Below are 16,450 nucleotides of genomic sequence, written 5' to 3'. Positions count from 1 at the left end.
TTACATGCACACCACCCAATTCTTATATATTTATAGGGTTGTAAACGAGCCGAGCTTGAGCGAGCTCAGACTTGGCTCGTGTTTGACTCGGTTGAAATTGTTCGTGTTTGAAATCGGCTCATGTTCAAAAATGGCTCGTGAACAGTGTGTTCGCATTCGGCTCGATTTAAATATTAAAATTAAAATGAAAAAATAGATGTAGAGTGCTGGATTCGAACCTGAACCAAATGTATGCAAAACAAGATGCATAACCACTTTACGAAGAGTTGTTCGTGTTCGACTCATTTATCAAGTTTTAAAAACTTGTTCGTTTTCGGCTCTTTTACTTAAGGAACGAGCCGAACACGAGTTATTTAACGAGTCGAATACGAGCTGTTCGCGAACAACGAGTTTTTTTGACAGCCCTATATATTTACACCTAAAATTTACTTTTTACATTTATACCTTTCAAATCTTTCATATCACTTATGACTATTTTAACTTTTAAAAATTAAAATATATCATTTTCATACATAGATAAGGTAACATATATGTCAAAAATTCAAGTTTAGATGTTAGATTTGTAAATACATAGATATTAAGTGGTGTTTATGTAAATCTTTCTTTTTATTTTCATTGTTATTTCCATCTCCGGTTTCAGCAATCCCGGTTTAGCGACAAAAGCGAGGAGATTCGGACCAAGCCATGTCGTAATCATGGGGCCCACCACTACCAAACCTCATCCAAACAGTGCGGCCGTTGGCTTAAATAAAACCTACAGAGCAAGCTACTAAAAATAAAATGTAAAATAAGTTAATAAATACGACACGACACTACGACAGTCAACATATTCTTCGTTATCCATTAACGAAATTCCCCCAATTATTAAAACTAAGGGATAATTACATATAGCCCACCCGAAACATTGATATTTATAAATTAACCTCCAATTAATTTTTTTGGACCGCCGAACTTATGTATTTGCGCATCACACCGTCAAATCATTGACAATGGGATGGGCCTTATTGCATGCTCGTAAATTTATGATGAAAGATTGATATATTAACATTTTAGTGTTGCGCACAGGCTTGACAGGCATAGAAAAAATAAATCAATAAGAAAGGACAGCCGAAGTGACAAAAACTTTGCGGTCTGGCCCAGTTGAAATGATTTTACAATATTAGTATAGTTTATAAAACTTTACTGACCAATGAATAGTCGGGGGTGATATTATGTAAGTGAGGCATGACCTTCACTAGGGAATTAGCAAAAATGTCAAGGCAACAACGATGACTCAACTGCTATGAAGGAAAAAAGACGACGACAAAGAACGAGTGCTAGAAAAGCTTCTGTCTGTGTCTTCGGTAGCGACGTCAAAACCATAGTGGTCGAGAAACGATGATAGTGGTCTGATGGTGTTGGCAACTCGACGATAATAGTTGAGTAGTGGTGGTTTGACAATGATGACGACTCGACGGTGGTGGCTGGATAATGATGGTATGGTATTCTTGGCGGGTAGATGACTGTAGCCGTGAAGCGGTGTTCTAATGATTGTGATTGGGCAGCACTGATTTAGCTGTGGTGGCAGTCGATAGACGGTGGCTAGAAGCGACATGATGATCTAGTCATCTTTTGGAAAAAGACGTGATATTTGATTTTAATCAGAAATGCTTAAATGTCTTCAATTTATTAAAGGAAAAAATAATCACTGCACCTATTATTGTTTCACCTCATTGAGAAAAATCATTTGAATTAATGTGTGATGCGAGTGATTATGCTATTGAGATTGTGTTAAGAAAAAAATATGATAAAATTTTTAAAGTTATATACTATGCTAGTAAAACTCTTAATGAAGCTCAAATTAAATATACTAATACTAAAAAAGAATTATTGAGAATAATATATGTTATTGTGCCTACTGACCAATCTACTATAAGATGTCTGATGCAGAAGAAGGATGCAAAACCAAGATTAATTAGATGGGTCCTTCTGATGCAGGAAATTGACTTTGAAGTAGTGGATAAGAAGAGATATGATTACCAAATTACTTATCATTTATCAAGGCTTGAACAAGAAAATTATAGTAATATTGAAGAGGAGATAAATGAAAATTTTCCTAATGAACAATTATACACTATTTTAGAGCGGTGTGTTTCGTAGTATGGTGATATAGTTAACAATATAGTTAGTGATATTTTACTCTACGGATTAACATTCGACCAAAAGAAGAAGTTCATTCATGATGCAAACTTTTACTTTTAGGAGGACCCTTACTTATATATGAAATATAAGGATCAAGTTATCCGAAGATGTGTACCATTTGAAGAAACCTAAGAAATTATTTTAAAATGTCATGAATCCGATTTTGGGGGACATTTTAGAGTGGATAAAACTGTATTTAAAAAATTATAATCTGAATTTTATTAGCCTACTTTATTTAGGGATGTTAATATTTATGTAAAAACATGTGATAGATGTCAGAAAGTAGACAATATTTCTAAAAGGAATGAAATGTCTCTAAATTTTACTTTAGAAGTTAAAATTTTTGATATATGGGGATTGAATTTTATTGGACCATTTGTACTATCTTTCAAAAACTTGTATATTTTAATTGATGTGGATTATATTTCTAAATGAATTGAAGTTGTTGCTTTATCACACTGTGATGCTCAATGCATTACAAAATTTTTAAAGAAAAATATTTTTACTAGATTTGGAATGCCAAGGGTGATTATTACAGATGAGGAAAATCATTTCAAGAATATAAGAATTAAAACATTAACTGAGAAATATGGAATTAAACATCGAATTGCCACAACATATCATCCTCAGACCAGTGGTCTAGCTGAAGTGTCTAATCGTGAAATTAAAAGAATATTAGACAAGTCTGTAGATCATAATTAAAAAGATTGGTCTGCTAGACTTGATATTGCATTATAGGCCTATAAGACTACTTGTACATTTCATATAGGAATGTCGCCATATAGACTCATATTTGGAAAGGTGATTCACTTGCTAGTTGAACTAGAGCATAAAGCTTATTATGCTGTAAATAAATTTAATTATGATTTGAAGAAGACTGGCAAGAAACGATTATTACAATTAAATGAGCTTGAGGAGATTAAAAATGAATCTTATGAAAATTTAAAATTTATAATGAAAAGATGAAAATTTGGCATGATCGGAAGGTTTTATGAAAAAATTTTGAGTATGGACAAGAAGTTTTACTATATAATACAAGATTGAAATTATTTCTCAGAAAATGTAAGTCCAGGTGGTCAGCGCCATTTATTGTAATAAAAATCCATCCTTTTGATGTTGTGGACATTAAAAATAAAAAAAAATTGAATGAATTTAAAAAGTAAATAAATACAGATTGAAACCTTACATAAGTGGAAACAAACATTTATATGATGAAGTCCTGATGTTGGGTCAACGAGAGTAAACATTGGATACGTCGGTCTGACGACGTTAAACCAGGCGCTTCATGGGAGAAAACTTGTTGTTATATATGTGGATTGATTTTTGTTGTTATGTTGACCGTATTTTGTAGTAATGAGATCTACTTGATTAGAGGAGGCTCTAAACACTAATTTAATGATCAAAATGAGGTTGGGACGTGCTAATTGGACCTACAATGAAGCAGTGCTTATTTGGGCACTAGCGCATAGGCGTCGAAACCTGGCGCCAATTTACGATAAGACTGGCACCTAAGCGATGAAATATGGTGCCTAGGCGCCACAGTTCAAAAAACTACCAATAAACCACCCCTTTGCAGTTTGATTCGATATTTCCCTTTAAAGCCGCCATAAACTTGTATGGTGATCACAAAGTTTCATTTTCTAGGAGTGTGAGCTTTTGGGAGGAGGAAGTGAGTGCAAGAAGCAATTTTCCTTCTTGTTGAGACTATGACATCAAGATCTATGGAAAGCAAGAACAATGGAGTACTTGATAGAAAGAAATTCATCAAGAAAGACACACAGGCTTACTACAATGGATTTCTGGCGATAAGCATTGAAGGTATTGTTGAAAAGATCAAGAAAATTGAAGAGGATATGACAAGTATTCAGACCAAAATTAGCAATATCTTCTATAAATTTGATCACTTGACTGGCAGATGAAGCTTCAATTGGATCATGCTGTAAATTTCTAGGAGGCGTTAATAAGGATGTATCAGAAGAACAATTGGATCGAAGAAAGGTCTGAAGAAGAATTTCCTCACTTTCCATTTTGTAACTTGTTTGTGTATCACGAGCTCATAAATGAGAATGTAGAGGAGAATAGTGTTAATGATTACTAGTAGTGGGTGTTATGTGTTGAAGATCTAATATTTCAATGTGTTTAATTTAGTGTCGACTTCTAATCATAGATGCTTGTGTGTCTGCATTTGTTTAATTAAGTTTATGTGAAATTGATATCATTTGGTTTGTATTGAACTGATGTTTATCTTATTATGTTAATATTAAGTTTATAAATTTGATATGTCGTGTTAGTGTGCTTGAATCGCTTGGATTGTCCATATTTGAGTAATCTAATACTTGTGTAAATAAAAGTTGGGATATAGTTGGAAGATGATTGATAATTACAATGATGTTGAATTGAGTAAATTAAGGGTTGAAGGTAGTAGGTTTGTTGTGCTTTTATTTAAAAAAAAAATCATAATTCACAAAATCTGGGCACTGACGCTTAGGCTCCAAAACATGGCACCTAAGCGCCAGTTACCCGAGATGTTGGGCGCCTAAGAGCCAAATCCAACGCATGGGCGCCGAACCGGCTGAACCTCCGGTTTTCCCTAAAAAATCGTGAAAAGGCCCGGTTCGACGTCATTTTTCTGCTCAAGCATCATCTTCTTCCCCTTATTCTTCGATGGTGCACCGTAGGGTTTCTCCTACCTTGCGAATCTTGTGGATTTAAGGCCTAAAAATTTCATATTTCTTTTTCTGCACGTAAGGTCTACACCTTACTTAAGAAAATTTCTTCTTTTACTATGGATTTCTTCCACATTATGAGATGCCGAAAATTTGAAAATTTGGAGAAGTAGTGAAAAAATTCTTGGTGGAAAGCTTGTTTGCTTGGAAAATGCTTGTAGGAGCCTTTAGAACTTATATTTAGAATTTATTTGGACTTCTATTAGATTTTGAAATGGCTCCTAAGTTGTTACTGCACTACTGTTTACTTTTTACTCCATATTATATATAGCATTGTCTGTGTGTTTAGAGTAGTTCTTTTTTTTATGCTATACCCGTTGATTTGAGATCTACCACTGCTACACACACATGTTTTTAATACTTGTACCTGCACAATTTTCATGTTTAGAAACCTGTGATAGAAAATAACTTTGTTAAATTTTTCTCTCTTCATACTTATTTTGTACTAAAATGTTTTGAACTGTTTAAAAACGTAAGTTTCGGGGAAAGAGAAAAATTTTAAAAAATTATAATTTATTTGTCCTCAATAGAATATACTTTAAAATTATTTTAAACATAACCTATGGTATATGGTGTAATCTTTAGAAAACTATATTTTTTATTCTATGAATGTTATAATAAACTTACGTAAAAGTTTTTATTGATAAAGGGTAGTTTTGGAGTTAAGATATTTGGTATTAAAGGATAGGAATATGCTTTTACTATTCATAGCAGAAAAAAAATTGTATTATTGAAACACTAAGGAACGATTTATACTTTAAAAAGATGTGATACTCTACGAAAAATCATTTTTATACTAATACACATTATCAAGTGAAGAAATGTGAGAAGTTTTCAACTTTAGGAGGAGGTTAGCGAGTTCAAAATCATTAAAGAAAGATCCAGATATAGTAATCCTCACTTAGAAAAGAAAAAAAAAAGAAAGAAGAAAGGTTTGAAAATGATCCTAAAAGAAAATAAAAAAAATCAAAAGAAAAGAAAATAGAAAAGAATAGAAAGTGAGGAGAAGCTTGAGGGGATGCCTAATTAAAGATTGACTTCACTTGAATCATCTTAAGGAAGAATCTTAATTACATTTCTAAACTTATTATCAATTTTAAATGTATTATTCAAATTTTTACTAGTAGAGTTCTCATATAATTCTGTGTTTTAATTCTTCTAAGATTTCTAAGTTTGATAAATTACAATTATTTTTGAAATGAATAGAAAATCAGAATTCCTAACTTGATTACTATATACTCTTGTACCTTACTTCTAACCTAAGTTGTTAAAATTTTTCCTAAAGTTTCACTATCACTTTTATGGGGCAAAACTAAAGGAATATCTAATGAAACCCACTTCCATAAGTTAACGCATTTGCTTTATATAATAAATGAGTTACTTGAGGACAAATAATGTTTAAAGTTAAGGGATATATATATATTATGCTCATTTTTAATGATATTGCATTTTATTGGAAGATATTTTGCATGTTTTCGGTTGCAGGAACAAGAGATGGAATTTTAGAGAAAAATGAGCGAAATCGGAGCAATGTAGCACAAAATGAACTAGCGCCAAGGCATCAAGCTTTGGCGCCTAGGCGTTAAGCAGTTATACTGGGTTTATAGAAGGTTGGAGCCTAGGTGCAAAAAATGGGTGCCTATGCATTAGAATCAATTTTGATGATTATGCAATAAATTTGGATGAATTTTGAAGGGACAGTTGAAGTGACTCTTGAGAATTTCTAGAGTTATCATATAAGGAGTCAAGAGAGGCCAGGAGAATGTGGAGTTGGAAAGGAGGAGAATTTGTGCCATGTGGTGTGTTTGTGTGTCTCTTGGAGTGAAATTGTAAGAAGGGTGGAGAAATCATCAAAGGAACTTTAGAAGATTTGCTTGGGGAGAAGTTTAAGATGAGTACTTTGTATTTTTGTTTGAGTTTTATTTATTGTGTGAACCTTAATTTTAATATAAATCATGTTTTGTTGTGTTATCCCCATGAGATCTGAGTAGCTTTCTTTATCTTTCTCCTTGCAATAAGAATTAATCTTATGTAGAATTAGAATTGTTTAAGAATTCTTTTACTCCATACTTGAAATGATTCATTACTTCGTACTTAGTTTACATATTCAATCTGACCAATTGGTATGTTAAAACTTGTTGTGAAGTCATAATGACTCGAGAGGGTTATGTATTCCTCAACTAGTAAGAATCACATTAATCTAATGGGTGATAAGGTAGCCCATTAGTTAGTGCAAATAAATAGGGAGATAAGTTTTGATGGGTGTAAATTGGTGATTCTAGGGTGACAGGCTTGAACATTAACCAATTTGATCTAGAGTTTGGAACTTAAGAACCGGTTAGTCCTAAAGACAGGGCACAATGGGTAATGTAGGGTGACAAACTACGGTCTACCCAACATAACCTTAGATCTAGAAAGAATCACATTAATCTAATGGGTGATAAGGTAGCCCATTAGTTAGTGCAAATAAATAGGGAGATAAGTTTTGATGGGTGTAAATTGGTGATTCTAGGGTGACAGGCTTGAACATTAACCAATTTGATCTAGAGTTTGGAACTTAAGAACCGGTTAGTCCTAAAGACAGGGCACAATGGGTAATGTAGGGTGACAAACTACGGTCTACCCAACATAACCTTAGATCTAGAAACTTAACTCTAGGTTAGCCAATATTCTTTATGCACTCGAAAGAGGGTAAAGAATAGGATTGCTTCTATTGAACTTCATTTAAACCTTTAAACATTTTATTCCTACACTGATTATGATCTCATTGCAAGGGAAAATACTTTTATATAATTTGAAAACCTTTCCATTTAACTAGTTTAAAAACACTTAGCATTTTCTTTAAGCTTGGAAATAGGATTTGTAGGAATTAGTTACTTCTTTTTACACATAAACTTGCAGCCTTATTTCCTATATTAAGCAAAGTTTTACTAAGTTTATAAAAGAGTTTTCACCTTCCCAGTGGGATCAATACTTGGGGCTTAAAAAGAAAGTTCTATATTACTTGAAACAATACGTGCAGCTGCGTAGTATTTCTAGTATGTAAAATCAAAATTTGGAAAGAAAACAAGAATTATTTGATATATAATATTTAATTAAGAATTGAATATTGCACTATCGCTGCTGCAACAAGTTTGTGGTGCCGTCTTTTGAGATTAAAATTGAAGTAATTACACACTAAGCACAAACTCATTGTGTCGGGGATCACAAACTTCAACCCCAGAGTGTTTTGCTCACATAGTATATTAATCACTACTTTTGAGTCTATTATAAGGCCAAGATTAAGCTTACCACAAATTCTCAAACTTTGTGATAGAGTAGCTCTTATCTCAGTTTTGAACTTTACAATAATAAGGCAAAGAAAAAGACACCAGTAAATACCAAAGTAGTTACATGTGAATAATCACTTGAGGCAAGTGCTTTCAAGAACTTCTGCAGCTTAAATGGTGCAGTTAATACTTGATTTAGCATAGTTGTTTAACTAATTGGATCTAAAGAGACTTCTTCTTAGCTATATGCGAGTCTTTTAAACAGGTCAAGTGTTGTTTAGAAGACTAGTACTCCTAATATGAGGCAAGTGCCCCATTGAGCACCCCATTTGCTTGTAACCAACTTGAAATATACATTTTATACTATTTTATAAGACAATAAATTCACGTTAAAAATGACTTTGATCACTTGAAAAAGAGTGAGCATTGCACTTCGATGATTTTAGCGGAATAGGATTCAATTAAAATATTTCAAGTAATAATTAAAAAAGCTCCTAGATACTTTATACAGGATCACAAAATAATAAGTTTTAGGGGCAATTATACATAGCACTAAAAACTTTGCTATCTATAAAGCTAGTACCCATTTTTATAATAAAATGAATTTATAACGGAGAGGATGAAATCACAAAGAAGGAACTATTTGAATTTTAGTCAAATTGAAGGTTGGAATTTAAAAAAAATGAAGGGATTTTTTGCACACAATTTATTATATTTTATTTTAAATTTTAATTTATAAGCATAAATTAATATAAGGTTGTTGAATTCAGATTTATCATGTGAGGCACGCCCAAGAATTATAGCGGTTTGAATCTGAGAGGAGAGGTAGAGGGAGAGACGAAAATGAAGGAAAAAAAAAGAGCACACAAACTTGCCACGTAGGGGTGAACTGAGGTATTCTCGGGCTTTATGACCCATTTTATATATTGAAAGAGGGGGTTACAAGAGAGAAGGGGAGAGAATTATCCCTACATAGTGTGGGTCTTAAAAGAACCATAAAACCTAAATGAGGTAAGAACCTAGATGCCAAAAAGCCCCTAATATATGCTATGGACCCTCTATTTATAGGAGATAGAGGGTCAAAAGTATAAAATCATATGTTTTCCCCTACTTTAATAGGGGTATGACAAAATATTATTGTCTTTTGGTGTGTATGTGCCTTTTCGTATTTATAACTGATCAACACTCCACAAAGCATAACTACCGAGATTCGTTGCTAGGGTGATTTGTGATGTACCCTTCATGAAGCTTATCACTACCGGGTAGGGAACCACCTCTAGAAATTTATCCTTATTCTTCTTAAAGATAAGCTTTTTTATGCTTGGCATTATGGGCCAAATTTATTGCTAGGACGTTGATTAGTTGTTTATAGAATCTTTGTCAATTTAATTTGTTTTATTTGTGCTCAACTTACATCTTACAGTTTATGAGGTCTCAGTTATTTGGTCGGATTGTCTCCTCGATTGGGCCTCTCCTTTCATCAGATCTTAGATGGATCTTGTCGTTGTCTTCGCTTGGGTAATCGATGAAACTCGCTACTGAGGTGATTTGTGTTTACCCTTCACGGAGCTTGTTACTGTCGTGCAGAGAACCACTTCCAGATCTTTATCCGACCCAAGCTTGGAGATCAATGTTTGTGATGTGAGAGTGTTGTGAGTTTTTCTACCGACCAAATATCTTTGGTGTGGTCCTCGGTGCGGCTTTTGAATTTGAGTTCCCTAATTGTCAATTTGACCTGGAGAAAAATTAGAGAGTTTTATGCATCATAACATGATAAGTTTTGAAGTAATGCTCTCTTTATTCGCTGAGTAATATGTCAGTCGCTCAAAGTCGACCGAGTGTTGCACAGATATGCTCGATTGGCTTATTCCGATCGATTGGAGCCGACCATCTGTTTTGGAGTACTTGTATCCTAGCCAAAGCCTCTAGGAAGATGATAAAAATAGATTTTTTGGCTCCATATTTGTTGCTCCATGGACTTATTAGAGTGCTCCCTATTATGAGTGTCTTTGTGTTATATGTCTTATCGTTGGTGTCACTTCTCTTATTATTGACAACAAGCTCTGTGCTCATAGCAACTTTCAGGATGTTAAATCCAAATTTGTTCTGTCAGGCTAACCAAGGATTTGAGTGATGGGAATCAGAGATGAGAGGTATAGGGAGGATAGAGAGAAATGAAGAAAGAAATAACACGCATAGACTAGCCCCGTAGGGGCCAACTGGGGTAATTCTGAACTTTGTGAATCATTTTATATATTGAATGTGGTGGTTACAAGAAAGAAGAGGAGAGAGTTCTCCCGACAATGTATGAGTCTAAAGAGAACTAAAAAAATTTAAATATATTAAAAGCTTGGATGCCAAAAAGTCACTCATACAGGCTATGGACACCCTATATATAGAAGATAGAGTGCCCAAAATGTGAAATTATATGTTTGTCCTTGCTTTAATAGGGGTTTTACAAGATATTATTATCTTTTAGCTTGCTCGTGTCTTCTCATATTATAACTGATTTTAGTATCTTTCGTATGGACATTGTCGGCATTCGCTTTGGGAAGTCAAAGGGCTCTTGATCTGTACACCACTTGACCTTCAATCTGTGAAGCCAATCAGCTTTGAGTATGGCAGCTGATCGGCCTTAGGGTGGGCATGCTAGGTGGGCATGCTAGATTATCTTTCATTGGCGAGCTTTGGAGATCTTTGGGGATCTTTATGGATCTTTAAGGGTCTTTGGGGAGTTATTGAGAGAACTTCACATTGATACCTGTGAGCTTTTTTAGGGGTTTAACCTTGGACTAGTCATTGTCGTTGATGCATGTCTCTTGTGGCCTCAGGAGCCTTTTAGTTATCGAATTAGCACATAGCCAGCCAATCAGCAGTACTTTGGTCGATCGACACTCTTTTGGTCGACTGGCAGTTTTTCAGGCAATCAACTCATGGATACATGTTTCTTTTCTTTGGAGGAACGATCCTCATTTCCTCTCTTTTAACATGAATCATTAGATTATCTTAAGATTCGTGTAAATCATTTTTTGGGTGTACAAAGAGAAATTTAATTTCAAAACCTCAAAACAAATTTTAAAAAAAAATTAGATTAATTTAGTAAATCAAAACCTGGTAGATATTTCAAAAAAGATCAATCGCTAGTTGATCATAAGTAATTTAATATGCAGGACAACTTTATTTTCGTTTGTATAACATTCATTTATGACATTAATTTAAGAAATTTCATATTTTTTTTTAAATCCTATCATATTAATAAATAAAACCAAACGATTATCACGTTCATTTATAATGGAGAATATGCTATTCGTTATTTTAAAGGATCATGAGAATAGACAAATAAAATGCTTATTTAATTATTTTTTATTCAACATTTTTGTGTCAATAAAATGTAAACTATAAATATTATAAGAGGTTTTAAAAAATATCAAATAAAAGCTGTACATATATATATATATATATTAAAATATTCTTTATTAATATTTTAATTTAATGTTTTTTGAAATCAATATTTAGTCTAGTGGGCACCAAATATCCCCCATGTGAGTTGAAAAGCGAGTGTGCTTGACTTTGATTTGAAGAGCCAGCGACACAAGATTCAAACCCTGACTTTAGGAACTTATGCCAGAGGCCGCACCAATCTAATTCTTTCATACAATAAATATATATATATATATATATAGAGAGAGAGAGAGAGAGAGAGGTCCACATATTGCTTAAAATTTGGGTTTTATTGAAATGAAATGATCAAAATATTCAAATTAACAAGAAAAAAAAATTTAATATTAGAAGACATTTAAATAACAAAAGTAAATATCATATAATTTTAAAATTTTAATTTATACTCTAAATACTTAAAGTATGATACAAATAATATCATAATAAATTGATATAAAATTACTCATTATTAAATAATGATCTCAAATACATGATTATATTAACAATCTACATCACCTTTACCCACTAAATTATAAATTCTTTCACCATCTCTTTTTCCAAAAAGGCTAAACATTCAGATTCGACAAATTAATATTCTTCATTTTTTATTTCAAGCATATGATACATATTTGAGCCCTCTTTCACAATGTAGCTTTTTCTACTTATGAGTGCTTTCATTTCATCACTTATGAACAATCCTATCTATCCAATGGACTAATCTAATGACTGAAAATGCCTGCCAGCAGATAAAATCTGGCAGTGCTTAATGCATTGTCTCCCTCAAATCAGATGATTTGACGACTCACCAACCGGCACTTCATTTAACCTATTTCTTAACTAAAAACATGCTACAAAATAATCCATAAGAGTAATCATCGAGTCTCCCGGTATTTCTTTGAAATTTTCAGCCGGAGTCTCCCGGTATTTGTTTGAAATTTTCAGCCGGAAATTTGATTTTAGGCAGTTTCGAGCTGCGTCCGGGCGATGGTCGTGATACAACGGAGGTCCGAGCTTCACTGTTCATTTTATTTTCCCCCTTCTTAATATATTAACAGAAAGCATTTCATTTTCAAGAAATGATCTTCTAATTTTCAAGCCATAAAAGAGGATTTCAAGGAAATCTTGATTTGAGTAAAATTTCTAACATTCCCTTATTCTGTTGGTCTGAAAATAGCATCTCAAAGATTGCTAGTAAGATAGGGATTTCACTGTCAATTCATTCTCTGATAGCAAAGGGCTTGGTTAACCTTTGCTAGGGTTAGCATTCAAATTAATGTTAATTCTGATTTTTCTGGATCCATTACTCTTAATGCTATGGGTCAAGATTTAGTTACACCTATCATTTATGAGTGGAAGTTGGAATCTTACAAGAATTGTTCTACTTTTGCTCGTGGATACTCTAGTTGTCCTAAGTCTCCTAATTATAGGCTCTCCTGTTATTCCAAATTTTCGGGTAGAAGTCTGAGTAGGAATCCTCAAAGTCAAATAAATCAAAGAAATAATAGCAAAGTTCCTACAAGAACTTTTCCTAACTCATAATGTTGATGCAGCTAATGTTATTTGTAGAGTAATCACTTCTAATATTCCTAATACTATTATTGGGACAATTCTTGCAACGCCTACTGATTAAGTGCCTATTCCTCCCTTTATCCAGATTGGACATTCTGATTCTTCTATAATCCTTGCGATCAATATAGATGATTTTCTTTCTTGTGTAAATAATTCCTCTGGCAGTGTGTTCGTTATTCATTCCTCCCTTCCTTATACTTCTAAAGCGAAGAAGGGTAGGCACAAAGGAGGAAACACTCGCATAATTTTTTTTTTCCATGTAGTTACCAAACATTCTTGCTTATAATGTTTTAGAGGACTCGATAACGAGAGTTGTGTTGTTGATTGCAGAAGAATTTGAAAAGCAAATAAGGTGGATCTTAACTATCTCTTGGAGAGTAAGCTTTCTCTCATCTCCATCTCTTAACACCTTTTCTTATGATTGGTTTAAAACTTTTCTAATGAAAATAGTATTCATAATTTAATATTGCTCACAATGGACGCATTTGGTCCAAAAAAATTTGACCACTATTTCGTTTAATAGCATAATTATTCATGCTCAATTTATTCATGGTGTAATTTATTATTTTGTCTATTAATTTTTGTTATTGTCATTTATGCTGATAATAAGGAATAGATTATGGGAGCATATTATTTCTCTTGTTGGAAAAATTAGTAATCAAAGGATTTTATTTGACGACTTCAATTGCATTCATTCATTGGAGGTTCTCCACCTATCTATAGTAGATTGTTAGAGTTTGACAATTTTATTTCCACTTCCAGCTTGTTAAAACTTAGCTGGTTTAACAATCAACTGAAAATCCTCTAAGATGTTTGCTGGACAGGGCTTTATGCAATAATCACCGGCTTGATGATTTCCTCACTCTTTTTATAGAGTGTTGGACTTTTATTCTTCTGATCATTCTCCTCTATAATTTGCTTATTTTAAGACTATAAATAGGTTTTTATATAAGAATTTTTTGAGCCTTTGTCCTAATTTCTTTGATGTTATTCTTAATGTTTGGGTTAAACTCATCAAATGTGATCTAATTTTTTACTTTTTGTAATAAGCTTAAAAATGTGAAGCTTGCTCTCAAAAATTGGAATTGGAACTCTTCTAACTACTTGCCTAAGCATCTCTTAGATTTGAGGTCTCAACAGATTGATATTTTAAATATGCTCGAGTCTTCTCTTACTGCGAATATGCTATCTCAGTTTTATTATTTTCAGAAAAAGCCTGCTAATGCAGCTATTTGTGAATACAAGTGGATTAAGCAAAAAGAGCTAAGTGTGCTTGACTTGCTAAAGGAGAGGATGACTTGAAATTTTTATATCAAAGGACTAAAATCAGAAATAACATTAGTATTATCATGGAAGATGTGGTTGATGATAAGTGCATTCATAATCAAGAATGAGGTAGCATTTGAAGTTATTTCCTTTAACTATGATCTTCTTAATTGCGACTTGGATTCTTCTACTCATTTTGCTAATTTATTTCCGGTTCATAAGAATGAATCTAGTGAAGATATTATTTTTCTTAGCACTGCTTTATCTAGTTATGAAATTAAAAGAGCATTCTTTTCTATTGGCTCCAACATGTCATCTAGTCTAGAACGCTTTAGTTCGAAGTTCTTCAAGGACACTTGTATATCATCGGAGAGGATTACATCAAGGTTGTCAATGTTTTTTTTTATTCTGCTAAATTCCCCAATATTATCAAACTCAATGCTATTACTTTTATTCCAAAAAGGATTAGTGCCAAGTTTTTGGCTGAATTTAGACTTATTTCTCTCTACAAACTTTCTATAAAGCGATTGTAAATTACTTATTGATTAGTTGAAGCTTATTTTGCCAATTATTGTGCATCATGCTCAAGCAGATTTTATTCAAAAGAGAGACATTGCTGACAATATCATCTTAGCCAATGAACTTCTTAAAGGCTTTACTGTTAAGCATTCTTTAAACATTTTTATTCAAAAACTGACTTAATGAGAGTTTTTAATAAAATTAAGAGGAAATTTTTCTTTATTAAAATGGCTAAAGTTGGTTTCCCTTCCACTTTCATTAAATAGATTCAAGCCTATACAACTGATGTCAAGTTCTTAGTTATTATCTATAGTGAAATTAGGGGCTACTTTTCTTCCTCTTTTGGAATAAAACAAGGTTTCCTCTAATCACCTTATTTTTTTGCCATTATCATTGATGCTCTTTCCTCCATTCTTAGTAATTCTATTAATGATGATTATAATCAACTTAACATCTTTGGTAAGGATGACTTTAAACATTTGATATATGTTGAAGATGTATTAATATGTGGGGCAAGGCTGAAATTACTCAATTCATCGCTTGAATGATATTCTCAACATCTTTTAATATGTTGCTAATCTCAAGGTTAATATTGCTAAATCGGCTATCAGTTTCAGTAAATCTGTTAATGCTGATCTCCAACAACAAATAACATTTGTGAATTTTCTTTTATCATTATCTTGGGATTAATTTGGGGATACTATCAAACCCTCTAAACTTCTTGCAGTTGATTGTCAAAAGCTTATTAAGAAACATCATACTTGGTTGGTTGGATGGAAAAAAAGCAAGTTTTATGTACAGCAGGTAGATTTCAATTTAATACTACTATTTGGAGCTATTTTTATTATTGGTGTAGATCATCCACTCTTCCTAAAGGACATAGGAAGTCTATCACTTGAGATGGAGAGGAGATACACATTATCCCTTGGAATACTATGACTTTGTCTAAATATAAGGGTGGCCTTGGCATTCCTTCAGTGGATTCTTTGAATACTATTTGTAAATCCAAGCTTTTATGGCGCCATTATAACATATATTCTATCTTAACTCAATGATGTGATTATCTTCTTGGATCTAGTTGGAATAATAGTAGAGTTGGTTCTGTTTTTTTTGGAGAGACCTCTACAAAATTGCTATTAGAATTAAGAGGTGGCTATCTTTCAATATTACCAAAAATGCAAGCTATTTTTCTATTTTGATATGTGACTCAATAGTGTGTCTCTATTTGAAACTTTTGGAAACATTATTTTCAATTGGTTTGGCTTTCATAAGAATATTTAAGTCTTTGAAGTATTATGCGTTCTTTGGAAAAAAATTTAAGCATTCCTATTATCGATAATTCTATCATTTGTTTTTGGAATAGAGAACATTACTACTCTCATAAGCAAACTTATAATCTCATTTTTTATACTTTCTCCGACTGTGATTGCAGTATATTGATATGGCTTAAAGGTTTTTCCATTAAATTTGTTTTGCACTCAT

The sequence above is a fragment of the Phalaenopsis equestris genome, unplaced genomic scaffold, assembly GCF_001263595.1.
Source record: "Phalaenopsis equestris unplaced genomic scaffold, ASM126359v1 Scaffold000513, whole genome shotgun sequence".
Taxonomy (NCBI): Eukaryota; Viridiplantae; Streptophyta; class Magnoliopsida; order Asparagales; family Orchidaceae; genus Phalaenopsis; species Phalaenopsis equestris.
This window is presented reverse-complemented; position numbering follows the sequence as displayed.